The sequence below is a fragment of the Callorhinus ursinus genome, unplaced genomic scaffold (assembly GCF_003265705.2).
Source record: "Callorhinus ursinus isolate GAN/ISIS: 27379988/994484 unplaced genomic scaffold, GSC_fseal_2.0 scaffold10, whole genome shotgun sequence".
In the NCBI taxonomy this organism is placed as follows: Eukaryota; Metazoa; Chordata; class Mammalia; order Carnivora; family Otariidae; genus Callorhinus; species Callorhinus ursinus.
The window spans coordinates 31744299-31763686 of NW_027397072.1; the positions used below are offsets into that span (position 1 = coordinate 31744299).

General features: G+C 47.3%; 1 long non-coding RNA gene across 1 annotated transcript in view; it reads right to left on the bottom strand.

Annotated features, from left to right (window-relative positions):
* LOC141373498 (uncharacterized) overlaps positions 1-15395 on the bottom strand; it is a 39495-nt gene extending 24100 nt beyond the window's left edge. Inside the window, exon 1 of the long non-coding RNA XR_012379562.1 lies at positions 15261-15395. This is a non-coding gene — a long non-coding RNA (uncharacterized lncRNA). The remainder of the gene's footprint in view (positions 1-15260) is intronic.
* Positions 15396-19388: the final 3993 nt, after the last annotated feature.

The window sequence follows — 19388 nt, forward strand, 5'->3', positions numbered from 1 at the left end:
CACAAACAGTGTGAGAAGAAAAATGAAGTCATATGTGCATATCATCTCCAAATAAATTACTTTAAAGAACAACTTCTATGTGAATTTTGGATTTGCAAATTCTGTCAAAGTGTACATGCAGGTAAAACTAAATTTGTCTCCTTAGTTTACAGTCACACTTTAGAGCCAGGATAACATTCAGTTAACTTTATTCATTAGTGGTTGTAAGAGAAGTGGGTGTTCTGATTAATCAAATAAAGAACCATCATAAAAGAAAACAGGACACCTGGATCCTGGGTCTTGGCTTTTCCACTTACCGCCTTCTATTGACTCTGGGCAAGTCACTTCACCTTAATTCCTTCAGCTTCAGAAAGTGGATTATAAAGTTTTCTTGTTTAAAGTATTGGATAAGGGCACCTGGGTGGCTCAGTCGGTTAAGCGTCTGCCTTTGGCTCAGGTCATGATCCCAGGGTGCTGGTATCGAGCCCTGCATCAGGTTCCCTGCTCAGCAAGGAGTCTGCTTCTCCCCCACCCCCTCTGCCACTCCTCCTGCTTGTGCTCTCTCTCTCTCTCTCTCAAATAAATAAAATCTTTTTTAAAAATAAATAAAAAATAAAATACTGGATAAACTGTGAATTGACCTGCCAATATAAGGTATCATTAGGTATACCTGACCGATTCCCCAGGAATAAATGTCAAATATATTTAACACCAGAAAGTATTAAGCAAAACTCACATCTTTCTTTGATGATTCAGAAGGCATTTCAGTAAGTGCTTTAGACACTTTATAAACATTTTTTTTGTGCACTTTTGGGCACATTATAAACATCATTTACCCTTACACCATAACTTTGTGCAAATACCAGTTAATACAAAGTTCCATTTGATTGAATGGTATATAAGCCAACCTTTGAATAATATTGTGGTTTGTTGTTTTTCTTTTTTTTTTTAATGGACACACCATGAAACAGTCTAATGAGGTTACTGCCAAAACAGCTTTGAGTTTTCGTGAGTTAAATGCATAGTTAGGGCTGGAAAGGACTGTTTCAGCTCTGTCCGCTTAATCACGGTTTACTGGTCCTGAGTGGGTTTAGAGGGATGGTGTCAGGCATTACGATGTGTGGTCAGTGACTCACACCCAAATCATTGTTTTCAGGCAGAAGAATCAAACATTTGGGCAATAAGCCTCGTAAAATTCTTATTTATAGGGAGGTTAAGCAGCCTTTGGGATTAGTCTCATCCAAAGAGGGTTTTGAAGACCTTCACTGACTGCAAGCCTGACTCTTCCTATTTACCACAGTGACACAGTTACTGCGCTCTAGGGAAAACATCCGGCTTCCTCCAGACTTGCTGGACCCCATATATTGTGGTGAACATTCCTTCATAAAGAAGAAATGCAGAGGCCCAGGCCCCACCCCAGATCTACTGAGTCAGAGCCTGCACTTCAACAGGATCCCTGGGGAATGGGATGCCCAGGAAACCAAGCCCTGGTTTGTTTTTGTTTTTGTTTTTAGGGCCCTTGCAACCTCAACTCCTCCTTTCCTTTGTTCTCCTTCCTCTCCCTTTCATCTTTCATCACTTCTCCCTCAAATTCCAAAACCAGGTCATGTGTGAAAATCAATATCTACTTGTCTCAACCTGGTCTAATTCAAACACTCAACCATATCTCTACTTGAGGTCCTAACTCCAAGCACAAACCAGCCTCAATTCATAAACACTTGAACAAAATAGTTTCATCGGGCCCCAGAAAAACAGCAGGCAAGAGCTGTCCCCCACAAGATCTATATTTGTGTCATTTATTTATACAGAGCCTTAAGTGTACACAGGGCTTTGTTAGGGAACATGCCAACAGGCTATAATCCCTGCCCTTTAAAAAATATTTTTTTCTTTTTCCCTTATGCCCCAGGAAACAGCTAGGGTGGGGACGGAGTTATGAAATCTTCGGACCAAAATATAGGAGATGAATAGAAGGAAGCCGTAAGTATTTGTTAGGGCCTCCAGACCTCTCTAAAAAAACAAATAAGACTTTCCCAAACAATATGCACGAGCAGATTTTTGCTGTGCAAGGAAAGCAGCCCTCAGTTCTCTGAAGAAATTTCAACCACACACACATACACACACATCCCACAGGAGATCTTACAAGCATTTGAGCCAAAGATATCCATTTAAAAAAATAAATTTGTAAAAGGAAATTTAAAAAGGAAAAATATTTAATGGTACTTATAAAAAACAGTTAAATAAAATAAGAAACAACCACTTGATAAAATATTATGTAGCCACTCAAATCAGGATTTCAATAATATTTAGCACAAATCATTAAGTGGCAAGGTAGGATACAAAATTTTATAGTCACCATTACCCCACTTTTATGTAAATAAAAAAGGGGAATTAAATATACCAAAATGTTAATGGTCTGTATCTCTGAAATTGGTATGATTTAAATGTTATTCTTTGCTCTTTTCTGTATTTTCTAGCTAGTATGGACACATACGACTCATATGAGTACTTTTTCTAAACATTTGTCCTGGTAAAATTTCTTTCTTGACTCCACAAATTCTCCTTTCTCTCTATAGCCTCCCCAAAGCCCGCTTACTTTTCTGACCCAGAAAAGCAAGGGTTCAGACAATTCTATCCATTGGAAAAGTCATACTGGTTCTAGACATTGAGAAGAGGGGACAGCAGTGTTGGAAGGGGGTCTGAATGAGGAAATTTAACAACTTCCCAAATCCTCTTAGGTCAGCCCTTCGGTGTGAGTTTCCAGACTTCATTCAGAGTGTTCTGCATCCCAAACACACCCATTATTGATCGACATGGAAACACATTCTAAAGTCCAAAAACATGGTTTGTGCACCATCCAGAAGCTCAAGAGTGGAAAGAATTGTAGAGACCATCTTAGTTCACTAGTTCTCAATTCTGGTGTGTGTTGGGGTCACCTGGAGAGCTTGAAAAAATATGAATGCCCAGGTCCTACCCTCAGAGCTTCTGATTTTACTGGTCCGGGGTGTGGCTTAGGCATCTGGGTTTCCTCTTTATAGCTCCCAGGTGATTGACTATGGAATGCCATAGCCACTGCCCCTCTTACTCAAACGACCCTGCAGCCCCACTGCTGTGTGATCCCCTAGTTCAGGTTGCATAACCAGCATTAGCCAGCTCCATCACTGGCTTCCAGAATCTGATCAGGTATTTGGCTACAGGCAGAACAGCTACCCGACCATAATGAACTGCAAAGGTGGGCAGCCAGGTTCTATAACTGTGCAAGAGAAGGAGGACCAGTTTTAGTGGACAAGTCCCATCCTGACACATAGGTAATAGCTCCCTTTCATGGCCAAACAGATGCAAAGTAATTTACTTGGCCAAAAGCTCTCAGCTCCTGAGTGGTTGGGTCAAGATTCTCATTCTAAAGCCTCAGCCTTTCTACTGTACTACAGGATAAAACATCGAATGCAGTTTTAAAAATAATTCTTGGATTTCAGAATAATTTTAGATCTATAGAGAATTTGCAGAGCTAGCACAAAGAATTCCTGTACAACCCTTGCCCAACTTCCCCAAATGTTAACATCTTACCTAGCCAGAGTGCCTCTGTCCAAACTAAGACATCGACATTGCTACCTTATCATGATAACTATGGACTTTATTCAGATTTCACCAGTTTCTCCACGAATGTCCTTTTGTCTGTTCCAGGATCCCACGTTGAGCACTAATACATTCAATACGATACAGGAAATGTCACGGGATAATTAGTTATCAAATGCAGACCGTAAAAAGAGCATCCTCTCTAGCTCAGAGAGGTCTCGGCATGTATCTCAGAACCGGTGGGGTCCCCGATGTGCCTGGAGGGATGTGCTTTTGTTCCACGGCAGACAGGGGTAGAACAGGCATTCCAGCTCTCAGAAATGTCAGACAGGGCTCAGTGTGCTAACTGTCTGAGGAGTTTGCAGCTCACATCGGACACAGGGTAGAAGGCTCCAACCACGGACTCTGGGACCAGAGAGGACCGCGAGGTCAAGCGTTTCTGTGCCTGAGAGGAGAGACTTTCCCACGCCCTGAAGCCACGCTGTGTGCGCTGCGCTCTGGCAGGCGTGCAAAGCCTCCAGATCCGGGTTTATTTCTGAAGTCATTTCTCAAGTCAAAGGAACGAAAGTAACAAATTAAATATTCAGACTTGCTGCTTCTGAGGTGTCCCTTTTCTTTGCCTCTCCAGGGGCCCTTGTGGCCCAGAGGCTGCATGGGGCTGGTGAGCCGGTGCTGGCATCCTCAGGGCCCTCCCAGCTCTGGCCTTCTCTACTTGGAAAGCACTGATCTTTTGAGCTGGACTCAGTGCCCAAGACAGGCTAGGACCGACATATTAGCATTCCAACTATATTTAACGTGCAATAGATTCTAGATTTAGCTCTTCAGCTAGGATAGAATTTTCCTCTTCCCCTGCCCTCACTATTCCTGCCTCAAGAGCCAAGTCTAGGGTGAGGCAAGACAGGTGCTTAGGGCGCACAATTGAAGGAGGCCCTTGCACTACCTTGAGAATGAACACGGCCCTCAGTTTTGTCCCTGGGGGCCCTTTGCTTTGCCTCACCCCAGCCACAGCCCAGTTACCGCCTCCCCATCCACCACTCCACCCCCTGTGGTGTCACCAAGATGATTTAGCACCTACAGAGTAAACGGGGCCGACAAACCTCCCACATTTCGAGCCTTCCTCGTTACAACTGATACAGTTTTCAATGTCCCAACCTCCAGCTTTGCAAGAGGACTAAATAAATAGGAACAGTCCTCCCGGGGCAGCCCGCTGGTGTGGTCTCCAGTTCAGCAGCCACCACGTGGGGAGAGCAAATGGGACCCGGGACACAGCCACTTGCTGGGCAGTCCTGGGCCAGGCACCCTCTGCTCTAGCTCACCTATGGAACCTGTACCTGAGGAGTCTGGGGTTTCGAAAGAAAAGAGATTCTGGAACTTCTGAGGCTTCTGACTTAGAAATATAAAGCCAGTGAGGAGAAAGAAATGGGAGAGCCGGCGAATGGTCCAGAGAGATCTGCTTGGCAGAAAAGAGCAGAACTTTCCCGAGGGCTGTTTATAACTCTGGCTCACTGGACACACTGGACATGCACGCAGGGCTAACAGCTCAGAACACCTCAGTCCTAATGTTCTCAAATGAAAAATAAAGGAATTTTAATTAGCGAATGGTTCTCAACCCTGACTGAATATGAGCATCACAAGGGGGCTTTAAAAACACAGGTGCCTGAGCCCCGCCCTGGAGGTACTAACTAGTCAGGCTCAGCCACGAGTGCCTTTTAAAACCTCCAGGCGGTTCAGACGTGTGGCCCCGCTTGAGAACCTCTGTGACAGGTGGCATTCTATGATCCTGAGAAATAATAGGTATCTGTTTTTTGACTTGCTTCCCTGGAAAGAACCAATTCAGGAGTTCCCATTAAAATGACCACAAGTTTTGGAAAAAAAAAAAAAAGGTTAAGCTTTTCTAATGAAGTCTCTGGCTCCTGACAGAAGGAAGCTGAGGGAAACACAATCATGATAACAGGGTGAGCGAGTGCATTTCCAAATAGAAACAGCTCCAGGGGGCTCACAGCCACAGTGGCAGCTAAAAAGTCACAATTAAGTGGCTTCACGTGCTCAGAAGCCAGTGGGCCCAGCCCCAGAGCTGGCCACGTTGCCCTAATGATTATGCAATGACCCGGCTGCCCCGAAAGTGGGTGCAAGGCCGTGACTCATCAGCGGGCAACCTCAGCTCCGCCTCCCGGCGGGACACCAATGCCAATTAAAGCAGAGGTCACCAGGGTCTGACAAGGATGGTGGCCGGCCTGGGCTTCACTGAGGGCGAAGTGCCCATAGATGCTGCTATGCAGTAGCCACTGGGGACTGAGTTCACCAGTCACACACTAGAGCTCAGTGATTGAAAGGTCCACGGAAGACTGGGCAAACGTGGATTTCAGGTCCAAAGTCCCAGGGCAGAAGTCCATCTGGTACCTCACAGGAGCTTCCCAGGACAGCCGCTCAGTGTATTACAACAGGGCTCTTATCCAGAGCAGAGTTTTTTATTCTCTTTCTGCCCCCTTTTTTTTTTAACTCTCTTCTGGACTGTCCACGTGGACTGTGGATGCTGAGTGCCCTGAACACCACGTGATGCTTTGGAACATACCACCACCTCTTAAAACATCGCCAAGGAACTTTCTGGTAGTCTGGTAGTGGATGTTCTTGACCCCAGCTGCATGCTGGATTTGACTGGTCTGGAGTGGGGTCTGGGTATCAGTATTGTTCTCAGTCTCCCCGGGTGATTCTGATGTGTAACCAACAGTGAGAAGCACGGGACTAAGCTGTGCTTTGGTTCAGGTGAGGAGGTGGTGGGATGGATTGGAGGGGGTCATGGCAAGGGTCTCAGGGGAGTCATGGGGAGGTGGAAGAAGAACAAGACATAGAGAGCTAGCAAGTTTTCAGAAATCACCTACTGATGCCTTCTAGAGCTCATTCTTTTCACTCAACCATTTGCTCGCCCATTACCAACAGTGGCTGGGTGCCAAGGGTATCAAGATGTTTAAGACCCAGGTGCTACCCTCAGGGAGCACCCAGTCTAATAGCAGAGACAGACACATAAATTGTGTAGCAGAATTTGCACATGGACTGTCTATGTACTCAATTACTAGGCCCTGGAGGGCACCCCAGTCTGTGGGTAAGGGGTAGGTTCATCCCATTGCCAAGCATGTAGGGAAGAGGCAAAAGCTAAAATATTCAGTGAGATCTTGGAAGGAGGCCCTTGAACAGGGGAGAGGCAGGAACTCTGTAGCCTTCCTGGCCTTGCCCTCCAGAGCCTGTATCCCAAGAAGCCTGGGAAGTAGATATATTCATGGCTAGCTTATTGGCCAGTCTGGGAGGGACCATTCATGTTGCGTTTTATGAAAACACTGCCTGCTATGCTCTGGGAAAATAGAGGTGTCTAGATGCCAGGCAGAGGGTTCTCTATTTTCCCAGAGCCTTCAGTGGGGTAGGATTCAGGACAGGTCTGTGACCAGCCTTTGGGCTGGCATGGTACCCAGACACCAGCATCTCCTGGGGCTAGGGTAGATGCAGCATCCCCCAGGACTGCAGGGGGAGTCACTGCCCAATGAGCAGTGGCCCAGAGCGACGAAGTCCCATGCCTGAGACCTCACCCAAAGATCCACTGACAGAGACTAGATGGGAGGGCCCCCCAGAAAGGGGACTTGAGGGCCTGCCACCATCCTGATGGAGATGAACAGCCAGTCGGATTTGACTTTCAGTCTTAATGTGACCTCATTTGTACATACAACCTAGTGTGAAGTGTGAAGATTAGTTGGGGATACTCAAGTGACACGTGAGATAATAAAGGACTGTGTATGGGCAAGGTGAAACCTAGAGGAGAGTGGTTTCCCTGGGCAAAGGATCAGGAAAATCAGGGAAAGCCTCTCAGTGCCACCCTCTGAGTTGGTTTTTTGTTTTGTTTTTTTTTTTAAGATTTATCTATTTATTTGAGAAAGAGAGTGGGGGGAGGGGCAGAGAGAGAAGGGAGAGAGAATCCCAAGCAGACTCCATGCTGAGTGCGGAGCCAGACTCGGGGCTCGATCCCACAACCCAGAGATTACAACCTGAGCTGAAACAAAGAGTCAGAGGCTTAACTGACTTCACCACCCAAGAGCCCCGTCCTCTGAGTTGGGTCATAATGGATGAGTGGACCTCAGCCAACTGGACTGAGAAGCAATCCAGATAGGGGGCAGCATGCACACAGGTGTATGGGGCAAGAGCCTTCTGTGATCTGGGTACCATCTAGGGTTGGGACCAGAGACCTGAAGCTAAGAGGCAGGTAGGGCTAAATCAGGATGTAAGCTAAGCATACACCAGCTTAAAAGTGTGGACTTTGTCTTGTAGTGGATGAGGATCCCCAAATAATTCTAATCAAGCTCATGGTGTCATCTGATGGGTGGAGAGATGGGCCCAGGAGCCGGGTGGCACTCTTGCCAAGTAGGGGAAAGACTTTGAGGAGATCTAGCGATGTTCCTTGCTACCTGTGCCACATCTGGCTTTTGGAGGAAAGAGAGTGGGTTTCTGTTGAATCATTGAAGAGCCACTGTGTCTCTATGGCTGTCAGAGGAATTGGCCATGGTCTTTGTTGCGTTCTCCACTGCTCCCAACCATAAAACAAAGTGTGTCTTTCAATTTCCAGGCATTGCAAAAACCTTGCCTTCCTTCTCTCTGATTCGAGTTATTAAAAAAACTATCTTGATAGTCAAGGGTAAAACAAAAGGAGCTGGGCTTTGAATTTCAGGGGTCTGCTTCCCACAGAGGAAGTGAGGGCTCAGTGAGAGAGAGCCTCACCCACCTCCCACTAGCTCACTTTGACCTTCCCTTGATGGTCAACCCCATTTCTCTAGACCCCCAGGTGATTCCCATCACTGTTTGAGTCAACCTGCTGCCTCCTTCCCCACAAGAAAGCAGCACAGACCCCCTGGGTTTGTTGGTTCAACAACCATTTCTGTACTTTATTTGCTCAGATCAAGAAAAAACAAAACAAAACAAAACACAAACAACTCTTTGACTGCGAGAAGACACAGACACCAGACATCATGCTTGATAAAGTGTCAGAGAGAGGCATTATTTATTCAATTGGCTTGATTAGTGAGTGCCAGACAGCTATTAGAACAAAAATCATGCTTTTAGGCAACTGTGTCTATTTATGTCATGGTGAGCCTCTGCAGAGAGCCCAGATAATGCTTGTTATCTTCACCCACACTAGCCAAATGTTTGGGTAAATAAAGATGTTGTATGAAATTCCCTCTCACTTTAAGACAAATTGACATAGAATGGAACACTATTCTGTTGTGTTCCATTTCATGGCTGGGTGGCTTCCAAGGCCAAAGAAAGGGAAGGAGAGGGTTTCCTGGGGCTAAGGATCCTGCTTAATCTGCCTCCTCTGTGCAGACACACCAGGTCCTCCCCTAAGACCATGGTTCACTGTATATCAGGTCACCTAATCCTTGAGTGGTTGTTAGAATTGTCTGCCCATAACCAGTGTTTTAATCTAAATAGCCTTACACACACAAGTCAGAGACCCATAAAAGGGAGTCGGGCACACTGGTCTCATTGCTAGCCACCTGTTTAGATTGCCTGCCTTTGTTTTCTATCTGGCTCTGACCCCTTGCTCAATTTTGGTATCTGGCCAAAGGCCAAAGACACTTCAGGCTTTGTGCCTTGTTCTTGGGCCCCTGGAGAACATGATCTAATTTTTTCCTTGCTTTTTGACTGTAAGCACTGGGCATGCACTAACCTCGAAGCTCCCCTGTGACCACACCCCAGCAGGTGAGCACAGGTGAGCCCCTCCGCTGAGCAGATTCTAGTTTCCCACATGGAGGGTTGGACAACAATGGAAGATGAGTCAGCTGTGACTACAGAAAGAGCACTTACTGGACCTTTCCTAGAATCCCATCTTGTTCAGATATCCAACTATAACACAGAGAACCAGAAGTAGCCAACCCATTTTACCAGTCAGGCTTCATAGACGAAGAAGCCACACTAAGGTAGATCCACTGAAAAGCAGCTGCAGACACAGTATAAACATGTGCTCTTGCTAAGGGAGACCACATGCACCTGTTTGTGCCCTCATGTGTGGCTGCCTACACTGACTTTCATTTTGCAGCTTCATCCACTGGAAGGAGGCCTTCCACCCGCTCCCTTCTAGTCTGCCATCCCAAATCTTCAGAAGGAGCTCATTGATCCATTTTGTAATGTGGCTGCCTCCCCTGCTGCCCTCTGATGCAGCTGAGGGCACGGAATGGCATGGCAAGACATGGCAGCCCCCAAAGAAGGGAACTCCCACAATTGATCATACTAAGTAGGGGTTATCACCCTGTCTTGTTCCTGAGCCCTACCAACCCCAAACCCGTTTAGCAAAACAAGAATTCTCCTGTTGCATCCCAGCTATGTCAAAAGACAAAGGCTACAGTATGTCTTAGATAAGCCACTTGCGGAATCCTTACCAATTATTGCCTTGTAATACAGAGGATCCCTTTTCTATCACTGTATAATGGGGAAAAAAAATAAGCTTCCCAGGCCGCAGAGGTCCTGTGTCTTAGACAAAGACCTTGTTCTGTATTCTGAATGAGGCCAATCCTCAACAAAAGGCAATATGATGGAGAAGTTAAGCTCATAGTTTCTGGAGTTAATTAAGGGCTGAATTCAAACACCTGCTCCAACATTGATAGCCATGTGACATGCAGCCTCAGTTTCACCATCTATAAATGAAGATGGATAGTTGATAACAACCTCCTGGTGTTGGTATGACGATGCTTGGAGATAATGCATGAAGAGCACCCAGCATGGAACACAGAAGGCTTTTCATGATGCTGGATAGACTTGGTCTTCAGTGATGTCCCTTTGTAATGTCTTCCCATTCCCCACTGCTGCCTACACCTGGGGCATCCAGGGCTCTGTAACCAGGCTTGCTCCCTTACTGTTCCTCTTCCATATGATTTCCCAAGGGGACTTTATGAAATATACACCCCATATGAATTTAAAATCCTTCATGGCTCATTAAAACAGTCAAGACAAAGTTGAACTCTTTATCATGGGCCCCCAAGCCCACTCTCTGTTTGGACCCCGCCTACCTCTCCCATCTCAACTTGTGTATGCCAAGCTCTCACCATGCTAGAACATTTCCTATTGCCCGGATATGCCATGCTCTTTCACTACAATGCATGTCTGCACAAGCTGTCCCCTCTGCCTGCCACACCTTTCCCCTGGCTACCTCCGACTAGCCTAGCTAACTAGTTTCCAAGATTTGTATGATCAGTATATTCCTGGAGACTCTTGCCAACCCCATCCCCCATTCTGTATTAGATAAGCTTCACCTGGCTCTATTCAAGTCCTTATCACACTGTATTTACTTGTTTGTCTTTGCTATTAAATTCTGAGTTTCTTGAGGGCAAGAGTGCATTTCTGGCACCAAGCACAGAGCTTGGCATGAATGAGACATTCAATAAAGTTTGATTGCCTGAAATGCCAATGACTTATTTTTGAAACTATGTGTACTGGAAGGGATGATGAAACACATAGTCCTTTCCTCCATGTGACTAAGTCAACCAGTTGGGCATATAACCTATGACCTTGGTCACAACAATTCAATTGTTACTTCAGCTACTCCACCAGAAAGAGAACCCAGCATTGTGTATATCAGATTTTAAAGGTGGAAACCTACTTACAAAGTCCCCCTTTCTTGTGAGTTTGGCCAAAACGCTCAAATTTGTTTTCCTTGCCTACAAACAGAGTTTATAAAACCTAGCTGTAGGGAATAAATGAGACAATGCCTATAAAAGTAAAAGGTACCATTAAAATTCTTTCTGTATGGAATTGTTATGGTTACTTTCAGAAAATGGAGAATATCCCAATTTCTAAGCCACAGTTAGTCCTTTTAGTCCTTGTCCCCTAAATATCAAGTCATTGGTACCAGAAAATGCTAATCATCATCTGTGTTTTTCTCATGTTTGTATTGCATCTCAAGTGGAGACTGGGGCATACATTTTACACCCCTCATGACTTTCAGGTGTTACAGAATTCACTGGAGCCTGACTATAGTGCGGCACCGTCCATAGAGGCCATGCTGTGGGACCAGGTCACAGAAAAACTCCTATAATGAGCTCTTTCCAGCACAGCCAGCAAAAAAACAAACCTCAGATAAGATATAATCTGTCCTAACACAGATTTCTACGCTTTCATCGGTCAGCCTCTAGTGAGATGAGTAATAAAACAAAAAAAGCTGAAATTAACTGTGAGAATAAGGGTTGCATTATTCATGTGTAAGGATTATGTATTGGGTTTTATTTTTTTTTAAAGATTTTATTTATTTATTCATGAGAGACAGAGGGGGAGAGAGAGAGAGAGAAGCAGAGGGAGAAGCAGGCTCCCAAGGAGCAGGGAGCCCGATGCGGGACTCGATCCCAGGACCCTGGGATCATGACCCGAGCCAAAGGCAGACGCTTAACCATCTGAGCCACCCAGGCGCCCTATGTATTGGGTTTTAACAATACATATATGAAGCACTGCTAAACTTCTCCCTGGTTATAATTATTAACAAGTTTGCAGTGGGACTCATGGTAATTATCATCTGGGAATACCACTCAGGGTCCAACTCTCAGAAGGTGAACTAATTTCTTAGGTCAGGTGACGTGGAGCAAGAATGTCAAAGTGTGCAGTATATAAAGTAATTAGTAAGGTAACCATGAGCAATAAGGCCATAAATTCACCTAAGAGATCTGAATGACCCAGCCTAGGAAGGGGGACCCACAGCCTGACCAGGATGTGTACATTTCTACCCTTTGCTGTTACTGATGTGCAGTGTGTGGTCAGCAGCTCCTGGGTAACCGGCACATGGAACCCAGGACATGAACCTGAGGCAGAGGAGAAGTCAGAAAGCCTTTGTTTTTTGCACAGACATTGAAGCAACACTCACTGAACACCTGGCTCAGCAGCAGGTCTGTTAAGATAAGTTCCTGGCCTTAAGGAGGCGTAGATGGGCAACAACACGATAAGGGTAGTTTCAAGTGTGCACGGAGTCCCAGGAGAGCCCAGAGAAAGAAGCAGCTCATTCTTTCTGGGAACACTAGAAAGGATATCTATGAGGATGTGGCTTTGAAGCGGAAGTCTTGAGAAGCTCTTCTGGCCAAGAAGTGAGGAGAGGGAATTCCCAGTGAAAGAGAAAAGCGGATGTGTTGAATCCCTGCTCACCAGGAGCCAAAATGGGCCCCTCTAGGGCCTGGGCCAGACAAACTGGCCATAACCTTCACAGTCAAGCTCAACAAGGAGAGGGGAGAGCCAGAGAGGAGAGTGGGCCAAGACCTATAGAGAGCCGGGAGGCCATCGCCAACCAAGCCCAGGTCAGCTGACAACAGAGTCAGAGGGTCAGAAGCTGATAGAACAGAGGGAGAGCAGAGAGGGAGCAGAGACCCAGGCTCCTGCAGCCACTTGGTGGGTTGGTCTGGTTTAAAAGTGAAGGACTAGAACAGACAAGTTTCCGGGCACAGAGGTGGGTGTTTAGGGAACAGTGAGTATTCAGCAGAACAGAAACATGAGTTCCTGGAGAAGTGAAGAGGCAGGAGCACAACCCAAAAAGTGGGGCAGAGCCGATCATGACAGGCCTTTCCTGTTAGCTGAGGAATATGGCTCCATTTTGTAGCCCCTGGGAAAACATGGTGGTATCTTAAGCTAGGGAGTGAGATAGAATTATATTTTCGAAAGATCACTCCAGCAGCCCTACGGAAGACAAACCAGAGCAGCCTCTGTTGGGGGTAGTAAATGCCCTGCCTGTCTCAGAACTTATTTAAAACAAATAAGCATCATTTTAGCTGTGCTCTAGAGCTAAATTCGAATTCAATGGAGACACCGAGGAATCTGCATTTTTATATTTCCCTGGTATTTTGGGGGGGCACACAACAGTCTACAAGCTTTGCCTGGGCAAGACAAGACAGGGTCTGTACCAAAAAGGAGACTAGTGAAGAAACATGCAAGCAAAGACCCTGTCACACAAAGGGGGTGCACAGTAAGTCTGGGACAGATAAACAAATAAATAGGACAGAAGACTGAAGGGATGAAGAGAGATCAACTCCAGAGTATAAGGAAGAACCATATGACACACCGTGGCTACCCTCCACAGTGAAATAAACATTGAATTTGGGCGGGGGGAATTCATAAGAGCATACTCAACCTCTGTGAATTATTTTCGTAGAATAAAGGCAGGCCAAGCTCCACGATACTTAGTCCAGTGGTTCTCACCTTGACTGCACGTTAGAGTCACCTGGGGAACTTTTCAAAGTTCTAGGAACCTGGAGCTCACCCCTAGACCAATCACATCCGAATCTCGGAAGGACAGGGGCAGTCCTGGCATCGGTACATTTCCAAAGCTCCCCAAAGGATTTTTTTTTTAAGATTTTATTTATTTATTTGAGAGAGAGAGAATGAGAGATAGAGAGCACGAGAGGGAAGAGGGTCAGAGGGAGAAGCAGACTCCCCGCCGAGCAGGGAGCCCTATGTGGGACTCGATCCCGGGACTCCAGGATCATGACCTGAGCCGAAGGCAGTCGCTTAACCAACTGAGCCACCCAGGCGCCCTCCCCAAAGGATTTTAATGCACAAGCAGGGTTAGGAATTGATCATCCTTAAAAGTGGCAGACAACTGAGAAAGGAAAAGTGGTTTTTTTCCTTCTCCCTAAGCATCGTGGAGAATACAAAATAGTCAAAATGGGAAAACTTAGCCATTTGGGGACAATGGACCCAAGGCTGATTTCATGGTATGTAACCCAAGAGATCCAGTTTAATATCCTTGAAAGGCAGTGTGTTTTCCTCTGCACCCAAAGTGCCACGCTTTCAAGAAAACCCTATCTTTCCGTTATCCCTATATGGAAACCGAGACACAACAGATGGCTGGAGAATGGATTGTGTCTGCTCAAGTTAGAGCTGCTTTTCTTTGCAAGACATCAAATTCATTTCAACTGCGGGGACAGGCTGACATTATTTATTTCTAAGAAAATGGAGGCATCGTGGGCTCTGTCTTTGCTCATTACCATAAGACAGAGTCTCATCTGTGACCAGGACACACTGGATTGCTGATGGTAGAAACTGTACACAGGGACCACAAGAGGCTGCTCCTATTCTCAGGGACTAACTGTTGGAGAATCTCCACATCTCCCAGCAGAGAAGCCCGAATTTCACAGCAGTGAACTTCCCCACCCAGAGTCCCGCTCCTCCAGAGCACTCAGCTAAGTACCAGGGAAACAGCATTTATGTTTATTTTTCACCATTAATTATATATTCCTACATGTGCTCTCACAAGTGCAGCATGAGATTTTGACAAGAAAATGCAAAGGGCATAGCACCTTCGTTCCTGAAAGAGATCATCTCCAGAGACTTGAAAGCAGCCCCAGCCCGTGGCTCCCGAGATCCCTCTCCAGCTCAGCAGCCTGAAATGGGCAGGGAGCCCGCCCGCTGCCCCAACTGCTCCTAGCTGCCTCCTGAGGCTGGTGACAGTGTGCAAGGGAGGGCAGAAGGACATGTGGCGGCGGGAAGAACAGGAAAACCTGAGCGACCAGTGGCTCTCCCCCGCCACAACCTGCCAGGAAAAGAGCAGACCCAAGCCAGGTGCCCACTACCCACCCGAACCCGGGAATACCTAGTGATGTTTCAAACAGGGTCAGTCCTGTGGAATAGGTCTTAGGAATGAGCCCGCCACTTCTGAACTCCCAATTTGCAGATGAGAAAACGAGGCCAGAGAAATCACTGACTTGCCCAAGATCACAGGATGACTCAGTGGTGGTTTTGGCTTCAGGTCTCCTGATTCTCAGGTTCCTCCTCTTGGCCTCACCAGGAGATCTCAAGCTTGGCTCCACGGGAGAATTACCTGGGGAGCTTTAAAGAAAAAAAAAATGACCAACCTTACCCCCAGAAATCCTGGTTGTGGGATGGGGTGGGGCCTGGACATAGGCATTTTATAGTTCCCAGGTGATGGGCAGTATGCCCAAGAGAGAGGGCCCCTTCACGCTGGTGTAACTTGACTCAGCCGTCTGTTGCGATTTGCTCCAGGTTGAGCCCAGCCCTGTGCTTGGGGCCCGAGCTGGGAAAATGCAGCAGACTCGGTTCTTGCCCTAAAGCTGCCCAGCATCTGGCAGAAGAGCCTACTGTAAGGTGCTCTTCCAGCAGCAGAGTTGAGAAGAATGACAATAGAAATAGAAATAAGTGATAGCAGTGATTAACTCTGTCTGGGAAGGTCGAGGGAGGCAGTGTTTGAGTCCACGGTAGAGGATGGATAGGAGTTTGCTGAGAGGACAAGAGGCAGAAGGGTTTTCCAGGGGGAGGGAAGAGCAGATACAAAGTCCTGAAGGCATGAAGTGACATGGCACATTCATAGCTTGGTGTATGCAAAGCAGGGTGCAAGGTGGGAGCAGCAGATAAAGAGCTAGGGAGGCAGGCAGGGCTGGATCCCAAAGGGCCTCATGATACAAGCCATTCTGAGGGTTGGGGATTATCCTGAAATGAGGGTGAACCGCTGAGCTAGGTCATGCAGAAGGACAATAAAGTACAACTTGCATTTTAGGAAACGAACCCAAACGGTGCTGTGGTTGGTGAATGGGAAGGGAAAGGTGCCAGAGGCAGGATGACCAGTGGACAGGGAAGGCAGAGAGATGATGAGGGTCTAGGGAGTGGCAACAAGCACTGAGACCAGAGGACAGATAGGCCCCGGATGCGAACCTCTGCCCTGAGTCAGTGCTTTTAGAAGTGGAATTGATAGGATGAGGTGGCTGATTGGCCAAGGAGCCAGGAGGTCCGATTCCAACCCAACTCCTCCCTATTCCTCTTCATATACTGGGAACTGAATGGCCCCCTCCCCTCTGCCTTTGAGCTCACTGGCCCCTCAGCCTGGGATGCCTATCCCTCCTCCACGTCCAAATGTCCAAAAAGGATAAATCCTTTAGGTCTCAAATTGATGCTGCTTCCTTCAAAAATCTGGGTTTTGAATGAAGGAAGGAAGGAAAGAGTAAAAAGTTCAGTAACTTTATTCTACGTGTTCTCAGAAACAGGTCTTCACATCGTGCCTCCTGAGAGGCCTTCCTTCTCGTCTGTGTGGTAAGCTACCATCCTTCACAACTCTGCCCAAGTCACCTGTTCTGGGAAGATGTCTTTGGCATTTACAGACATGAGTTGTGCCCCATAGCACTTTTGTATTCCTCTGTCAGTATGTAGAGAATTGCTTCACAGTGTCAGTAATTACTGTTTCCCCTCCTAGGGTAAATAGGCTCGTTTGAAAGACAGGGGCCTTGTCCTCCGATTCTGTCTCCTATCCTAGCCCAGCACACAGAAAAAAGGTATTTGATAAAAGTTTGTTGAATAGAATGGGTGTCAAGGCCGAACTCATGAATCTAGGGAAACGTGCTATGATGATGATGATGATGGGATGCTGGAATCCCCCCTAAAAATAGGGCGCCTCAGGTTTAACTCTCCAGCATCGGGTGACACCCAGGGTGGAGGGCTGTACTGAGGGAGTACAGCCATGCATTTTGAACTGGTCTGCAGACCACTTGGAAGACTTCCTAAGGCCACTGCAAGGGCTGGGAGCTGCACTTGAGAAATGCTTCCAGGGTATTCCCTCAGAGGAGCTTTTAGCCATGGCAAGGAGGGGAAGGTAGAGACAAGACTGCCCTACCCAGGAAAAGTGAGGCCTATCCTTGTCATCTGGGCAACTCTCCCTAGGGTGAGGCCCGCTCCCCGCCTCCTCAAGTAACTAGTATCTTCCAGAAGCACCTCTCCCTCCAGGAATCTCTCTTAGCTGGGTGTTAATGAAGGAACATCTGACGAACTGATACACTCATATGCACCAGTAGTTGCTCGCTTAATCCTCCCACAGGTTACCTTTTAAAGTACTGGAAGATTCATAAGCGTTTCAGGTGCTGGAGCAACTTGAAGGGAAAACATGTAGCCCTCAGCAGGGTCCTCCTGCTCCCCGCCATGGAGGAACTAGGATATTTGAGAGTTGTTCCAGCTGCCCTTGAGTAATGCGTCCAGGCAAGGAAGTCCAGATTTTGAGTCTGAGCCGGCACCTTGAGAAAGAGAGCTTGAATCAGCACAGCCATCAGAACTCTGCTTGAGGGCAGCACTGCTGAAACTAAGAGGAATACTTTTCTCTGGGGCATTCTCTCTGAATGCTTGTTGCCCTGTGGCAGCCGTGATGCGCAGGTTAAGGTGAAGTATCCTGGGGCAGCAGGGGATAGAGGAGGAAGCAAGGAGAATCATGAGAAAGAGGAGGGAAGGGAAGAGCCCCTCCCGGACACCCACGTGTCAGTGGGAGATTTACGGGGGGATCTGCTGATACCTGGACAAGGAACCCCTTCCAAACCAGCCACATTCCCCCCTGGGAACCTGGGAGCACGTGACCCCATGGCAAAAGTCCCCCTGAGGCTTTGGCTCTGCAGGAAGCTCCTTTCTGTTCTCCAGAAGATGCAGATCCTGCAGGAGCAGACAGACAGGCTGGGCAAGGGCAGGCAGGTGGGGCTGGCCCAGCCCTTCATCACTCCCCGGCAGGTTCAGACTGGAGGGCCCAGCTTCAGGATTGCCATCTGCTTGGCAATGAGGTCTGGGGGAAAGCCGCTGGAGACCGTGGGCTTTAAATGACCCAGAGGGATTGTGGGGTGGAGGCCTGGCTTGACCCCCTGAAAGCCACTGCCAAGAAGGCATGCGGTGAAATCATCCCAAGGGTAGGTTTAAAAGAAGGTATTCTGAGTGCAGAGTGCGATGCCCACATCCGGGGTGTCTCTTATAGCACCTGTTGCTCGGATGGGTAGACATGTTCTTGAGGAGAATGCTTGGAAGCCTCCAGCATTTGTTTTCCTTCAGGCTGCCCGACCTGATAGTATTCTTTAAGGCCAGCTTCTTTCTGTCCCAGACCTTAAGTTCACCCTCCAGCATGACTGGGTTGGGTCCTCCATAGACACCATTTTAATTTCCTGCGAAAAACATCAGCCATCCCTTCAGACTATACTTCTTCCACTCTGATTTTGGAAGGACTTTCTTACCCCTGTCTCTCCAGAGCTAGCTGTAGAATTTCCCAACCTCCACATGAAGTCCTGGCAGACTCCAGCCCTAAAACATTCTGAGTCTACATAAAGCCTGGCCTGTAGCCTGCCACCACGGGAGGATTGAGGACGGATCTAAGGTCCCATCCAGCAGTTCTTCCCTTCTCTCGGTCCATCCAACAGAAAGGCCATTTTCCAAATGGCCTTGAAGCCTTCCCCTAGTGCTTCCTTCTGGAGTGACCTGGCAGACATTAACAAAAGTCCCATTTTGTGCCAGGCGCTTGAGCAGGCCCTGGGAATGCACAAAGAGTAAGACTACTTGAGAGAGGAGATGGCCATCCAGAAGGTCCTGTTCCCTGCCGAGAGTAGAGGACTGACCAAGGAGTCTGACATTGACCCTGTGAGACAGGATTAACTGGAAGCTCTCAAATTAATACACATCATCAGATTTTTCTGGGCCTCACTTGCTGCCTCCACTGCAGTTAGCCTTGTAGGTGTGGCCCCAGTGACAACTAAGCCAAAATGTGTTGCAATTTCTTCTTAGCACGGGCACATCTTTGAGCCTGGGAGAGCAGGTGTGTAAGAGGAATGCCTCCATGCATTCTGCGTGTAACTGGCAGTGCCACCATCTTGGTTCATTCATCCGTCCGAAGCCTGAAACTGCAGTCTTCATGACCTGCCCTCTCCCTGCAGAAAGGGTTAGGAATAACCACTGTTCCAAAACCAGACTGAAGGGCTTGGCCCACTGCTGAGGGATTCCAAACCAATGCAGCTCCAGCCATCCTGCAGCTGTGCCTTTAAGAGAATGGATGCAGGCAGCTGAGCTCATCTTTTATGAGCTCATCT